General features: G+C 47.3%; 1 protein-coding gene across 2 annotated transcripts in view; it reads right to left on the bottom strand.

The window, feature by feature from the left end:
- Positions 1–14,599, bottom strand: part of DGCR2 (DiGeorge syndrome critical region gene 2) — a 69,697-nt gene that overhangs the window by 53,745 nt on the left and 1,353 nt on the right. The window lies entirely within an intron of this gene.

The raw sequence follows: 14,599 nt of genomic DNA, 5'->3' as shown, positions 1-14,599 counted from the left end.
CTCACCATGAAATCTGATGAAAGCCTTGCTGGTTTGCAGAACTGGAGTGACAGCTATCTCACATCTTATGTAACATAGATCAGCAATTTCATACAACACTCAAAACATATTCTGATGACAGCCATGGTATAGTATAGCCAGTACATCTCAAGAGAAACAACAGCTATAGCAAAATCAGATTCTTGAAAGTTCATTTTGCATGTGCCAAGCAGTGTATAAAGTGCCTCGAATACATTTTTACATTTAAATCCTTAAGACAAACCCATTAGCTCCTTCAAACAACAGAGCCTTGTGCCTCCTGGGGGCCAGGTACTGTGCTGGATGCAAGCGAGAACAGAAGGAGAAGTACAAGGTCTCTGCCCTCACAGAGCTCAAAGTCTAGTAAGGAGGCAGATCTTCCCAACCATGGAGTAGGCAAAGATTACCATAAAAGAAAAAACTGATAAATTGGACTTCTTCAAAATTCACAATTTCTTTGATCAAAAGCTCAGTAAAGATACCTAGTTCAATGGAACAGAACACAGAGCCCAGAAATAAACCCACACTAATGTGGCCAATTGATTTTTGACAAAGGTACAAAGACAATTCAATGGAGAAAGAATAATATCTCAGTAAGTGGTAGTGAAACAGTTGGAAATCCACATATCAAAAAATGAAGCTCAACTCACAGACATACAAAACAAAATTATGGTTACCAAAGGGGAAAGGGGTGGGGGGCAGGAGGGATAAATTAGGAGTTTGGGATTAACAGATACACACTACTATATATAAACTAGGTAAACAACAAGAACCTATATATAGCATAGAAAACTATATTCAGTATCTTGTAATAACCTACAATGGAAAAGAATCTGAAAAAGAATATATATAATATAAATATATGTATAAACATATATGTAACTATAAATATATATACATATACATATCTGAATCACTTTGCAGTACACCTGAAACTAACACAACAGTGTAAATCAACTATACTTCAAAAAATAAAAAATCCCAGTGCTCTACCACTCAAACAAAAAAACAAAAACAAAAACCCCAGAAAAACAAACCTCAACCCATACCTTAATATTAACCCAAAACAGATCAAGGACTTAAATATAAAACCTAACACTATAAAACTTCTAGGAGAAAATATAAGAAAATCTTTGTGAACCTGCGTTAGGCAAAGAGTGCTTACATTCATCACCAAGAAGAAAAATTATTATAAACTGGACTTTACCAGAAGACAAGTGGTTGCCAGGTGGGACCTCAAGGCAGAGGAGGCACTGACCACAAGGTGCACAAGGGAACTACGGGGGGACAGAAGTGTGTTCCGCATCCTGAGTGTGGTGCTGGTTACATTTGTCAAAGCTCAAAGAATGATATACAGGAAGAGTGAATTTTAGTGTACTAAACAAATAAACAGATGTTTTTAAAAGTACAGTTAAGCAAATGAATGGGTAAGTCACTGACAGAAAATATCTGCAACACATCTAAGAACTTTTGTATATCTGGAATACAAAAAGAACTTCTACAACTCAACAATAAATATAAATAACGAAAAGGCAAAAAACCTCATACAAGTGAGCAAAATATTTGAAGAAATACTTCTCCAAAGAAGATAAATGAATGGTTAAAAAGGACATGAAAAAGGAGTTCCCAGGTGGTTCAGGGGTTAAGACTCTGTGCTTCCACTGCAGGGAGCATGGGTACAATTCTTGGCTGGGAAACTAAGATCCCGCATGCCGTGTGGCATGGCCAAATTAAAAAAAAAAAAGGACATGAAAAACTTCTCAACATCATCACTCACAGGGAAATGCAATTAAAAAGAACCACCTGGGCTTCCCTGGTGGCACAGTTGTTGAGGGTCCATCTGCCAATGCAGGGGACACGGGTTCGTGCCCCGGTCCGGGAAGATTCCACATGACACGGAGCGGCTGGGCCCATGATCCATGGCCACTAAGCCTGCGCGTCCGGAGCCTGTGCTCCGCAACGGGAGAGGCCACAACAGTGAGAGGCCCGCATACCGCAAAAAGAAAAAAAAAAAAAAAAAGAACCACCTGATGGGACTTCCCTGGTGGCACGTGGTTAAGAATCCACCTGCCAACTGTTGGTGGGAATGTAAATTGATACAGCCACTATGGAGAACAGTATGGAGGTTCCTTAAAAAACTAAAAACAGAACTACCATATGATCCAGCAATCCCACTACTGGGCATACACGCTGAGAAAACCATAATTCAAAAAGAGTCACGCACCACAGTGTTCACTGCAGCACTATTTACAATAGCCAGGACATGGAAGGAACCCAGGTGTCCATCGACAGATGAATGGATAAAAAAATATGGCACATGTATACAATGGAATATTACTCAGACATAAGAAGAAACGAAATTGAGTTATTTGTAATGAGTTGGATGAACCTAGAGTCTGTCATACAGAGTGAAGTAAGTCAGAAAGAGAAAAACAAATACCGTACGCTAACACACATATATGGAATCTAAAAAAAAAAAAAAAAAAAGGTACTGATGAACCTAGGGGCAGGACAGGAATAAAGACGCATACGTCGAGATTGGACTTGAGGACATGGGGAGGGGGAAGGGTAAGCTGGGATGAAGTAAGAGAGTAGCACTGACATATATACACTACCAAATGTAAAATAGCTAGCTAGTGGGAAGCAGCTACATAACGCAGGGAGATCAGCTCAGTGCTTTGTGTCCACCTAGAGGGGTGCGATAGGGAGTGTGGGAGGGAAACGCAAGAGGGAGGGGATACGGGGATATATGCATACATATAGCTGATTCACTGTTATACAGCAAAAACTAACGCAAAGCAATTATACTCCAATAAAGATGTTAAAAGAAAGAAAGGGAGAGGGAGGGAGGGAGAGAGAGAGAGAGGAAGAGAGGAAGAGAGGAAGAGGAAGGAAGGAAGGAAAGAAGGAAGGAAGGAAGAAAGAAAGATAAAGAAAGAAAGAATCCGCCTGCCAATGCAGGGGACGCAGGTTCGAGCCCTAGTCCAGGAAAATCCCACATGCCACGGAGCAACTAAGCCCGTGCGCCACAACTACTGAGCCTGCACTCTAGAGCCCACAAGCCACAACTACTGAGCCTGCGTGCCACAACTACTGAAGCCCGCACACCTAGAGCTCGTGCTCCGCGACAAGAGAAGCCACTGCAATGAGAAGCCCACGCACCGCAACCAAGAGTAGCCCCCACTCGCCGCAAATAGAGAAAGCCCACGTGCAACAACAAAGACCCAACACAGCCAAAAATAAATTAAAATAAATTTTAAAAAAATAGCACAAGCACTCTGAAAAAGCATCTGGCAGTTTCTTATCAAGTTAAATCTTGTTTTATTTGATAGAGTTTTAGAAGCCTTAGCTAGTGCAATTAGGCAAGAAAAAGAAATAAAAGGCATCCAAATTGGAAAGGAAGAAGTAATATTATCTCTCTTCACAGCTGATGTGATCTTGTAGGTCATGTCTAAAGATCACACACACACACACACAAACTGTTAGAACTAATAAACAAATTCAGCAAAGTTGCATACAAAATAAACAAATTCAGCAAAGTTGCACAGCAAAGTTGCAACACACAAAAATTAGTTGTGCTTCTATACACTAACAATGAACAACCTGAAAAGATAATTAAGAAAACAACTCCATTTACAATAGCATCAAAAAAAAAAAATTCAGCAATAAACTTAACCAAAGAGGTGAACGACTAGTACACTAGTAAACAAACTACAAAAGATCGCTGAAATTAAAAAAGACACAAGGGGCTTCTCTGGTGGCGCAGTGGTTAAGAATCCGCTTGCTAATGCAGGGGACACGGGTTCGAGCCATGGTCCGGGAAGATCCCACACGCTGCAGAGCAACTAAGCCCGTGCGCCACAACTACTGAGCCTGTGCTCTAGAGCCCACGAGCCACAACTACTGAGCTCACGTGCTACAACTACTGAAGCCTGCGCACCTAGAGCCCATGCTCTGCAACTAGAGAAGCCACTGCAATGAGAGACCAGCGCACTGCAACAAAGAGTAGCCCCCGCTCGATGCAACTAGAGAAAGCCCACATGTAGCAGTGAAGACCCAATGCAGCCAAAAATAAATAAATAAAATAAATAAATTTATTTAAAAATATATAATAAAGAAGACACAAATACGGACTTCCCTGGTGGTCCAGTGGTTAAGACTCCATGCTTCCACCACAGGGGGCATGGGTTCAATCCCTAGTTGGGGAAGTAAGATTCCACATGCTACGTGGTGCAGCCAAAAAAATAAAAAAGATAGAAATAAACAGAAAGACATCCAATATTCATGGACTGGAAGACTTAAGAGGTCAATACTGGGACTTCCCTGGTGGTGCAGTGGTTAAGAATCCGCCTGCCAATTCAGGGGACACAGGTTTGATCCCTGGTCCGGGAAGATCCCACATGCCGCAGAGCAACTAAGCCTGTGTGCCACAACTACTGAGCCTGCACTCTAGAGCCCATGAGTCACAACTACTGAAGCCTGCTCGCCTAGAGCCCGTGCTCCGCAACAAGAGAAGCCATTGCAATGAGAAGCCCACATGCCGCAACTAGAGAAAGACCGCGTGCAGCAATGAAGACCCAACAAAGCCAAAAATAAAGAAAATAAATAAATTTCTAAAAAAAAGAGGTCAATACTACCCAATCTACAGATTCAATACAATCCTTATCAAAATGCCAATGATTTTTTTTTTTGCCAAAAGAGAAAAATTCATCCCAAAATTAATGTGAAAACTCAAAGGACCCTGAACAGCCAAAACAATCTTAAGAAATAAAAATGAAGCTGGAGGCCTCACACTTCCTGATTTCAAAACATAGTAAATTACAAAACTACAGTAAACAAAACAGTGAGTGGCATAAACAATGACATATAGGCCAATGGAACAGATTAGACAGCCCTGAAACAAATCCTCACATATACGGTAAAATGATCTTTGAGAGAGTAGCAAGGTTACACAATGTGGAAAGGATAGTCTCTTCAACAAATAGTGCTGAGAAAAGTGGACATCTACGTGCAAAAGAATGCAGCTGTACCCTTACCTTATACCATATACAAAAATTAACTCAAAATGATTAAAGACTTAAATATAAGACCTGAAACTATAAAACTCCTAGAAGAAAACATAGGAGAAAAGCTTCATGACATTGGATTTAGCAATGGTTTCTTGGATATGACACCAAAAGCACAGGCAACAAAGGCAAAAGTAGACAAAGGGGACTACATCAAACTTAAAATAACAACAAACTAAAAATGCAACCTACAGAGTAAGAGAAAACATTTGCAAATCATGCATCTGATTAGGGGTTAGTAACCAGAATATATAGAAAACTCCTAAAACCCAACAGCCTAAAAACAACCCAATTCAAAGACAGGCAAAAGACTTGTTCCACTAATGTCCTTTTTCCATTCCAGGATCCAATCCAGGACACCACATTGCAGTTAGTATTACAAAGGAATTTCTTCTCTTTAAAAAAAGTATTTATTTATTTTTGGCTGCATTGGGTTTTAGCTGCGGCACGCAGGATCTTTCGCTGCCGTACGCGGGCTCTTCATTTCGGTGCGCAGGCGGTGCGTGGGCTTCGCTCTAGCTGTGGCGCACAGGCTTAGTTGCCCCACGGCATGTGGAATCTTAGTTCCCCGACCAGGGACTCAACTGGCAGCCCCTGCATTGCAAGGCGGATTCTTAACCACTGGACCACCAGGAAAGTCCCACAAAGTAATTTCTAATATACTCCATCAGTAACAAAAGGTAACAAAATAAAAAACATTCATTAATAGCATTTATTAATGCTAAAATCTAAATAATTTAATTGTAATAAATTTTACTTGGCCTTTCTCTCCACTGCTGCTGACTGGTTGTCTACTCAACATACATAATTCTCTTCATACCATAAAAGCAAAACTGGAAAAAATATTTTAAGCAAACAGCAATATATACTAATGAGAGTTGACATGTTAAAACTATAAATATCTACTCCTAAAATGATACTTTAATTTACCCAGGAAAATACTACAACCCGCTGGAAAAAGAAATGTTTCCTTACCAATTAGTGTGATGAAATAGAAGCTTGGTATAATAATGAGATTATAGTAAATACTTTTCTCAATATTATTTGTTTAATAAATGTGGTTTCAAATCAATACAGTTTTGAACCTAACTGTTTAACAGACACACATAAGAGAAGAGAATTAATCCAAATAGCTTTTGGACTCAGTACTTTGAGTACATACCATCAGTCTAAAGACAAAAAAAGAGCTGGAGGGCTTCCCTGGTGGCGCAGTGGTTGAGAGTCCGCCTGCCCATGCAGGGGTCACGAGTTCGTGCCCCGGAGCAGCTGGGCCCGTGAGCCATGGCTGCTGAGCCTGTGCGTCCGGAGCCTGTGCTCGCAACGGGAGAGGCCACAACAGTGAGAGGCCCACGTACCGCAAGGAAAAAAAAAAAAAAAAGGAGCTGGAAAAGAAAAAAAATTCCCAAACTCTAACTCAGTCAGTCTGCTGTTGGTAGTGGTAACAGGTATAGCACTCCTGAAATGGTTTTCTGTGCACTGTGGGAATAAGAAAATAGTAAATCTACTGATGTTGTCGGCAGCTCCAGTTCTATTGTAGAAAAAGGGCGATACCAATATGAACCAGGGAAAGGAAGCAAGACCCTGGGATGCTGGGTTGGAACTAAAGATACAGTATGAACTTATAAACAAAGAGACTCACACGGACACACCCATACGCCCACACTACAGAGAGGGACACACGCCCCAGCTGGACCGAAAGGTCTAGCGGCAGCAAGGTCCTCTTGGCGATGAACATGCCTAGCACCAAAATCTTGGTTTCTCCAAGAATACCATCTCCCACTAAAAGGAACCAGTGCTCCGTGGAAAAATGCTGGGGGCAGGAAAGATACAAGATGAGCTTGGTAATGAGGAATGTTCAACAGCGCTTGGGGCATGTCAGAAGGATACAGGAACCAGCCTGAAGGGGTTCCCACTGCCCAAAACAACTGCAATATAATCACCAAAATGAATGACAATAATGACTATCATGCATTGAATAAGAAGAATCCATGAGTCCATACCGATGTTAAAGAGGAAGAACAAGCTTTTTTACAGTAGACTAGTACTAAATGAAAAAGGAATAAGAGAAAACCATCATTTAGCAATCATCACAGCAATAACTGATTCAGGCAAGAATCATCAATAGATGCTTAAAACCACTGGGCCAGGGCTTCCCTGGTGGTGCAGTGGTTAAGAATCAGCCTGCCAATGCAGGGGACATGGGTTCGAGTCCTGGTCTGGGAAGATCCCACATGCCACGGAGCAACTAAGCCCGTGAGCCACAACTACTGAGCCCATGAGCCTAGAGGCTGTGCTCTGCAACAAGAGAAGCCACCACAATGAGAAGCCCGCACACCACAATGAAGAGCAGCCCCCACTCACTGCAACTAGAAAAAGCCCGCACGCAGCAACGAAGACCCAATGCAGCCCAAAAAACCCACAAAAAAACAAAAAAAAACCCACACAGGGCCAGGTGATCTGTCTCCCTAACGAGTACCTGCTGACCACAAAGGGGGAAAGAAAGCCACCTTTCCAGTTGAGAAATGCAGTCAAAGCCACCTCACCACATGGCCACAGTTAACAAGGCCATTCCTGGGAGAAGCTGCCAGCTGTGCCCAGGATGCACGCGCTGAAGGGGACTCAATGTCTCGGGGGATCACTCCTGCCAAAGAGGCGGCAACTGAATCTGACCATGAGGAAACAATCTGATAAACCCATAAGGAGGAATATTCCAAAAAATGGCCAGCCTGTACTGTTTAAAAAGTCCACACCACGAAAGACAAAGAAAGCTAGGGAACTGTCCCAGATTTCAGAACATTAAATGCACATGACGATTAAATGCAGTAGATGATCCCGGGGGAAAAATGTGTGGTGAATGGGACAACTGGCAAAGTGGGGATATGGCTCATGGTACTACCCCCGTGTTAGCAGTCCTAAACGTGCTTCCAGGAGAATGGCTTGTTCTCAGGAAATAGGGGAAAGGAACTTAGAAATGAAGGGTCATGTCTGTGTGTGCAGATACATTTCATCTCTGGACGTGCGCGCACACACACACAAAAAGCGTGCAGATGTGGGACGAGTCAGATGTCACAATCGGTAAATTTAAGTGAACTGTATACAGTTGGAGTTCACAGTACTATTTTTGCAACTTTTCTAGAAGCATGAAATGTTTTCAAAGTTAAAAAAGTTTTGGAAAAAGAACGAGGTAACCCTCTGCCTTCCTCTGAAGGAAGATACTTTGAAATCTTAATTCTTTTTGGAATTAAGGCTTCTTCATGCCAATAAAACATGCAGATCATTGGATCTTAGGATTTGCTTTCGCTTTTGCCAGTAAGGCACCTCACAAATGAGTAATTTTGTTCATGTCAAAGTTCCTCTAGTAATTTTGTTCATGTCAAAGTTCCTCTAAATGGTCACTCTGAGTCTAAATTATCCTTGGTGAAATTATGTCATTTAGGTAAATAAGCACACGAATTAGAGTTATAGCATAAATACATGTAAAAACCAGGAGTCGACCTGGAGCTGCTGCAGATGGTTTTAGGCTGAGACAAGCCCACGAGATCAGATCCTCAGCACCTGCCACCATCTCCAACTGTGCAGCTCTCTAAATTGCAGCTTCGGGTTGAGGAAAAGTTGTGATAAGAGGTCCCCTGGAAGAAGGCCCCGCGGGGAAGAAGGCCCCGCAGGCAAAACAAGACTGAGGAAAGTTCTTAGAAAGGCTTGTCTAAAAAAAAAAAGAATGAAGTAAAGCTGTATGGACTTACCCACAAAGACCTCCAAAACACTGCCAAATGGAAAAGTAAAAATAAAAACTTGTAAAAAAAAGTATAATTCTGGGCTTCCTTGATGGCGCAGTGGTTGAGAGTCCGCCTGCCGATGCAGGGGACACGGGTTCGGTGCCCCGGTCTGGGAAGATCCCACATGCCACGGAGCGGCTGGGCCCGTGAGCCATGGCCGCTGAGCCTGCGCGTCCGGAGCCTGTGCTCCGCGGCGGGAGAGGTCACAACAGTGAGAGGCCCACGTACCGCAAAAAAAAAAAAAAAAAAAAAAAAGTATAATTCCATTTACATAAAATAATGTATGAATTTTTATAAGTGTGAAAAAAAACCCGCCATCATATTTCCAGACTGTGCTGGGCTTTTCCACAGCTCACACACCGGTCTGGACCCACGTCCTTCGCACGGATGGGGTGGAGGAGAGAATCTGAAGAACCTCTCCCTTCCAGAAGTGGCCAACAGACCCCCAGACGGCTGCTGCAGAGCCCGCCGCATCCTTTCCAGGCCCTTCCAGGCCTCCCGTTCCATCTCATATGACCATGAAGCTCTGTGGGTAACTGACCGACCCAGGAACCCTAGGAAGTCGCGAGTGACACATGAAAAGGCCCCCACGTCAGTAGACACGGTGGCAAGTGCGCAGGGGGTCCTAGAGCCTTACATCTCCAGACCGACCCTCCGGAACGCCCTCACGGTGGCTCCTGCCCCCTGTCCAGTGCCTCGTGGAACCCCAGGCAATCCTCCCCACAGCGACCAACTGCAAAGGAGGGTCCCCAGGGAGGAAGGAGGCTTCCCAGCAGGGCAGGGACTCAAGGTGGACCCGGAGGCCCTTGTAGTACAGCATCCACACAGGGCTCTGCTCTCAGCCCCCGCCTGTCCAACATGGAGCTGTCAACAGCTGAGGACAGAAAGACAGACCACAAGCTGATTGGACTGACAGCTCGCAGCCAGGGGCCCGGAAGCCAGCCTACAGCAAGGGACTGGAAGGGGCAGGGGCATGAAGGACAAGAGCCAGCTCCGGTGACTGGAGCAATGGCCACGCCAGGTGGAGAGGAGGGAGAGAAGGCAAGAGGCGAGCGTGTGCGGCCCCCACACCCGTCGGCTCTCGAGCGAGGCCAGTGTAGTGCGCCAGCCTGGGAAGGGCGGGCCACGTCCTTGGGCAGAGGGCACAGCCATCGGTAGGGCAGCCTGCCCCCCCCCAGCCCCTCGCAGCCCCCGCCTGGGCGGCTGGTGAGCTTCTTCAGTGAGGACCCACAGCGATGAGAAGTCTCACCTGCCCTCACCTCTCAGGGCAGCTCACGCCTGCAGGAACGATCCTCCCCACAACAGCGTGAGGCCCGGGCCAGCTGGCTCTGCAGCAGGCCCCCCCGAGTCCCTGGTCCTTGCCACCCACACCAGGGCAGCTGCGAGGCCCGCTGGCAAAGGGAGCCGTTGCTCTTTATGTCAAAATATAAACAGCCATTTGTGCATTTGTTCAATAACTGATTTCTGAGCACCCACTCTGTGCCAGACCAGGCCCAGGAGACCCAGCATGCATGTGACAAAGAGCAAACCATGTCAGCGTGAACAATCCTGGCCCTGTCCAAAGTGCTGTGACTGTTTGGGGGGCTCTGGGCAAGCCACCCCCCACCTCCGGTGGCAGCTGGACTCAGCGCTCACGAAGCATCAGGCACTGGTCACAGCCACTGCACTCCCTGCCTCCGAGTCGGGGGGCTCTCCCGAGAAATATGTCCTCGTGTGCTGGCACGTCCACGCTCTCAGGGGGTCCTACACTCCCTGAATGCAATTCATGGATAATGCTCACAGCTTCTGTGGAGCATTTGCTTTACATCTTTACACTTTTTAGAACTTGATACCAATCCACTTTCATTCTCATATCTCCACAAAGTACATACACTCTGTTATTATGTCCATGTCACAGATGAGGAAACTGAGGCAACGAGAAGGCACACAGTGGGCAGCAGAGTGGGGCCAGACCCTGGACAGTGCAGCACTAGGCTTCTTGTTCTCAAACCACCACCCTGGACTCACCTGGATCCAGCAGAAGCTCCAGGGAAGCAACCCCAGACCTTGGCTTTCCTCTCTCCCAGATGGATGCCCAGAAGCCCCAGAACACTCTGGGACCCCGGGTCACCACGCTCCGACCACGGCCCACAGGCCATTCACCCTCCCCTGGACTTGCCCTGCAGAGGCTGACAGGGCCAAGCTTGGAGCCGCAGGACAAGATGTGACTTCTTTCATGAAACATCCCAGGTCAATAACAACATTGCAAGCCCACCCATCACTCTGACTGGCAAACAAACTACCGGTCCAAAATTGGGCTCTTGGGATCACACTGGCCTGCTCCGCAGCCTGGAAGGGGAAGGGGCCGCTCACCAACTCCTCAGCACCCAGACACCAAGCACAGGGACAAGGGAGCAGCCCAGCAGCTGCTGGAGGAAAAGACGTTTAGTGGGCCCCTGCTATCTCCCAGCTCCTAAACGCTGTCACTGACACACTGCACTCAGAGTCAACTACCAGGTATCGCCCTGTGCTCAGTGCCAGGGAGGCAGAGGACAGTGTGAGCTATGGGATCCCCACCGGTGCAGGGCAGCCCAGTCAGTGCTGCTGCTCACGGGTGGGGTGAAGTCAGGCCTGAGAGGGACAGGGAGGGCGGCGATGACAGCAATCTGGGCCAGAGAAGCCACAGAGGCGCACACACATGTGCCAAAGTGCAGCAGCCACACACCCCTCACTCCTGAGACCAGAACCACCAAGTGAAACTCTACCCCTGACTCAGGCTCTGGGGCCAAGCAAGCTTTGGCTGCAGTGCTGCCTTTCCCCTTCGCCACGGTGACACGGCGCCCGCACACAGCATGCAGCAGGCAGGGAGGCATCACTATTCATCTCTGCTCTCAGCACTGGCCAGAGTGATGGGGGGGAAGGGTCACAACATCTTCCACTTACTCTCAAATGGTTCAGAAAACCACCATGTGTGCACCTGCATATATACACACGTGCACACGTACACACATGCCCTCAGGGCGGGGAGAGTGGGGGTAAGGCAGATGAGGCAATATGCTAACAGGGAGGTCTGGGCAGAGGATGCGCAGGGCTCTTTGCACTAATTTTCTCCCTGCAACTCTTCTGTAAGTATGAAACCATTCCCCAGCAAAATATTTCTTTATAAAAAAAAAAAGAACAATTCATTAGCTAGTGAGATTGGAAAGTCTATTATGCTACTTTCCAAGTAAAAAGAATCCAAGTGTTAGGCCCAAAGCCCCATCTGTCACCAGGACAAGCTCGGCAGTGCTGTGGGTTGGGGCTGAGCAGGGGCTCCAAACTCGGGAGGCGCCTGGCAAGCTCCGGGCAGACTCCACTTTCCAGCTCCGTCTGTGAGCTTTGGCCACATCTGCTTGTGAAATATTCCCCCTCTTCCTGTTCACTAACCCATGTGCCGCTCCAGAGGCCACAGGCACTGGCTGGCTCACTGAGGATTTGTCAGTTCGGCACAGCCAGCAGGAGGGGTCCCGAGTGGCACAGGGGACAGAACCCTGAACTAGGAGCCAGCCCGCCACACACACCCTGGTCTGTGCCCCAGTTCTGCTGCTCCTCAGCTGTGTGACCTCATGCACATCACTGGCCTCTCCCAGCCAGCTTCCCAGAAGCACAAGGAAGACAGCGTCCCCTATCAGGCCAAACAGGTGAAAACAAGCTCTTCCAGAACTGCGGCCTCAGCTCACTCAGTGAAGGCAAGTACATGGTGGGGTCATCCTGGATGGAGCTGTGGCCAAAACCATGGCAGGATTTCCTTTCGTAACTGAAGCTAGAAAAACACGGTTTTAGAACACTTGATGCTGCATTCCCTGAGAATGGGATGCAGATGGAGAAAGGTCACTGTGATGGTATCGCAGTCGGTGGCCCCCAAATGCCCCTCCATGTTTGTCACCCCTCGAAGAGGTCCCCACCCTTTTTTTCTCACCACAGCCCCAGAGTATACAACACACACCACTGTCATTCATGATGCCTGATCACAGCAGGGACCTGAGAAGAGGGCTGGTTCTAGCCCTCAGATCAGAGTATTCAGATGGAAAAAGTTCTGCACCCTCACCTGGAGAACCACTGGGTGGATCAGGGGAATAGAGGTGGCCTGGGGGTCCACAGCTGGTGTTAAGGACAGACAGGGCAGGACATAGACAGCTGGAAGGGAAAGAGCCAAGGGTGCATGATGGCGGACAGACCAGACTTCTAGGACTGAAACCTCATCCCAGCCACCTGGTGTCATGAGTTCTGTTTCATTTCCCCCATCTGTAAAATGGAGGTAGCAACAGTATCTAACCCACAGGGATCACCTGAGTGCCCCTGGCATATAACGCATCCTCAATCAACCAAGATCAAACATGCATTTAAAAGACATTGTGGGGAAAAAAAATAAAAATAAAAATAAATAAATAAATAAAAGACATTGTGGGGACTTCCCTGGTGGCGCAGTAGTTAAGAATCCGCCTGCCAATGCAGGGGACACGGGTTCGAGCCCTGGTCTAGGAAGATCCCATATGCCGCGGAGCAACTAAGCCCGTGCGCCACAACTACTGAGCCTGCGCTCTAGAGCCCATGAGCCACAACTACTGAGCCCGAGTGCCACAACTACTGAAGCCCACATGCCTAGAGACTGTGCTCCACAATAGAAGCCACCACAATGAGAAACCCATGCACTGCAACGAACACTAGCCCCTGCTTGCCGCAACTAAAGAAAGCCCGCGCACAGCAACAAAGACCCAACACAGCCAAATACATAAATAAAATAAAAAATAAAAGACATTGTGGCAGAAGGTCAAGTTCAGCACTTTCCTGTTGTCCCACTCTGTGAAAGGCCTCACACCCTAGCCTGCATCAGGGGAGCCAAAAGTGCTCCACCTGGCAGAAAGCCTCCTGGGAAGCAGGTCTGCCTGGTTCCCTCCTCACACCCCAGTGTGGGTCTAAGCCAGGACTCTGAGAAAATGCATGCAGACTAAGACCAGAAAAGCCCCCCTCCCAGGCGCCAGCCAGCAGACCCTGCCTGGAAGGACACAGCACATACAGGTACCCAAGGAGAACATCTGACCCAGAGTGAGACCCACCTTGCTGCCCAACCAAAAGCAGGGAGCCAGTTGGAGCCCCCCAGGTTTTGCAGGGCAACTCAAGACACCACCAGGGGCTGCTGCAAAGTTCTGATGTGGGGAGTCATGGAATGAATAGTATAACTTTGCTCCCTCAACCAGAGCCACCCCCTGCCCCAACTCAGACCTGAGTGTGAGGCCTCCTGAAGTCCCCCCTGCTTTGCAGGGGCACACGGTTAGCCACCTCTGCCACTACCTCAACTCTGCTTCCACACCTGAAGAGCACTCCTACAGGGAGGGTATATTCTCTTCATTTGAGCATCCCTAGTGATGGGCAGGTGGGGAGCCACGCCAAGACACTTTCTGAATTGCTCCTGGCCAGCTGGCAGGATATGTGGACAGATGGAAAAGGAGTTGGGGACATCAGTCACATCCATCCACCCAGGGAGGAGATGCTGGACCCGGAACCAGAGACACCCCAAGAAAGACATGTATGACGTGTGGCTTCACCCCTCAGAGTCCACTGACATAATGTGCAAAATCGGGACCCAGAAGTCAGACGGGATGACTCTCACTTCTCCACAGGTATAAACATGTTTTCTAAAGAACATAATCACAAGAGCCCACAAATCCATTGGCTCTGGTCCCCAAGAGCCCATACAGCACTCTCCTCCACAAGTGCTGG

Source organism: Stenella coeruleoalba (genome assembly GCF_951394435.1).
Source record: "Stenella coeruleoalba genome assembly, chromosome: 14".
NCBI classification, from domain to species: Eukaryota; Metazoa; Chordata; class Mammalia; order Artiodactyla; family Delphinidae; genus Stenella; species Stenella coeruleoalba.
Note: the sequence above shows the minus strand (reverse complement) of the source record. Positions and strands in the feature narration are given on the sequence as shown.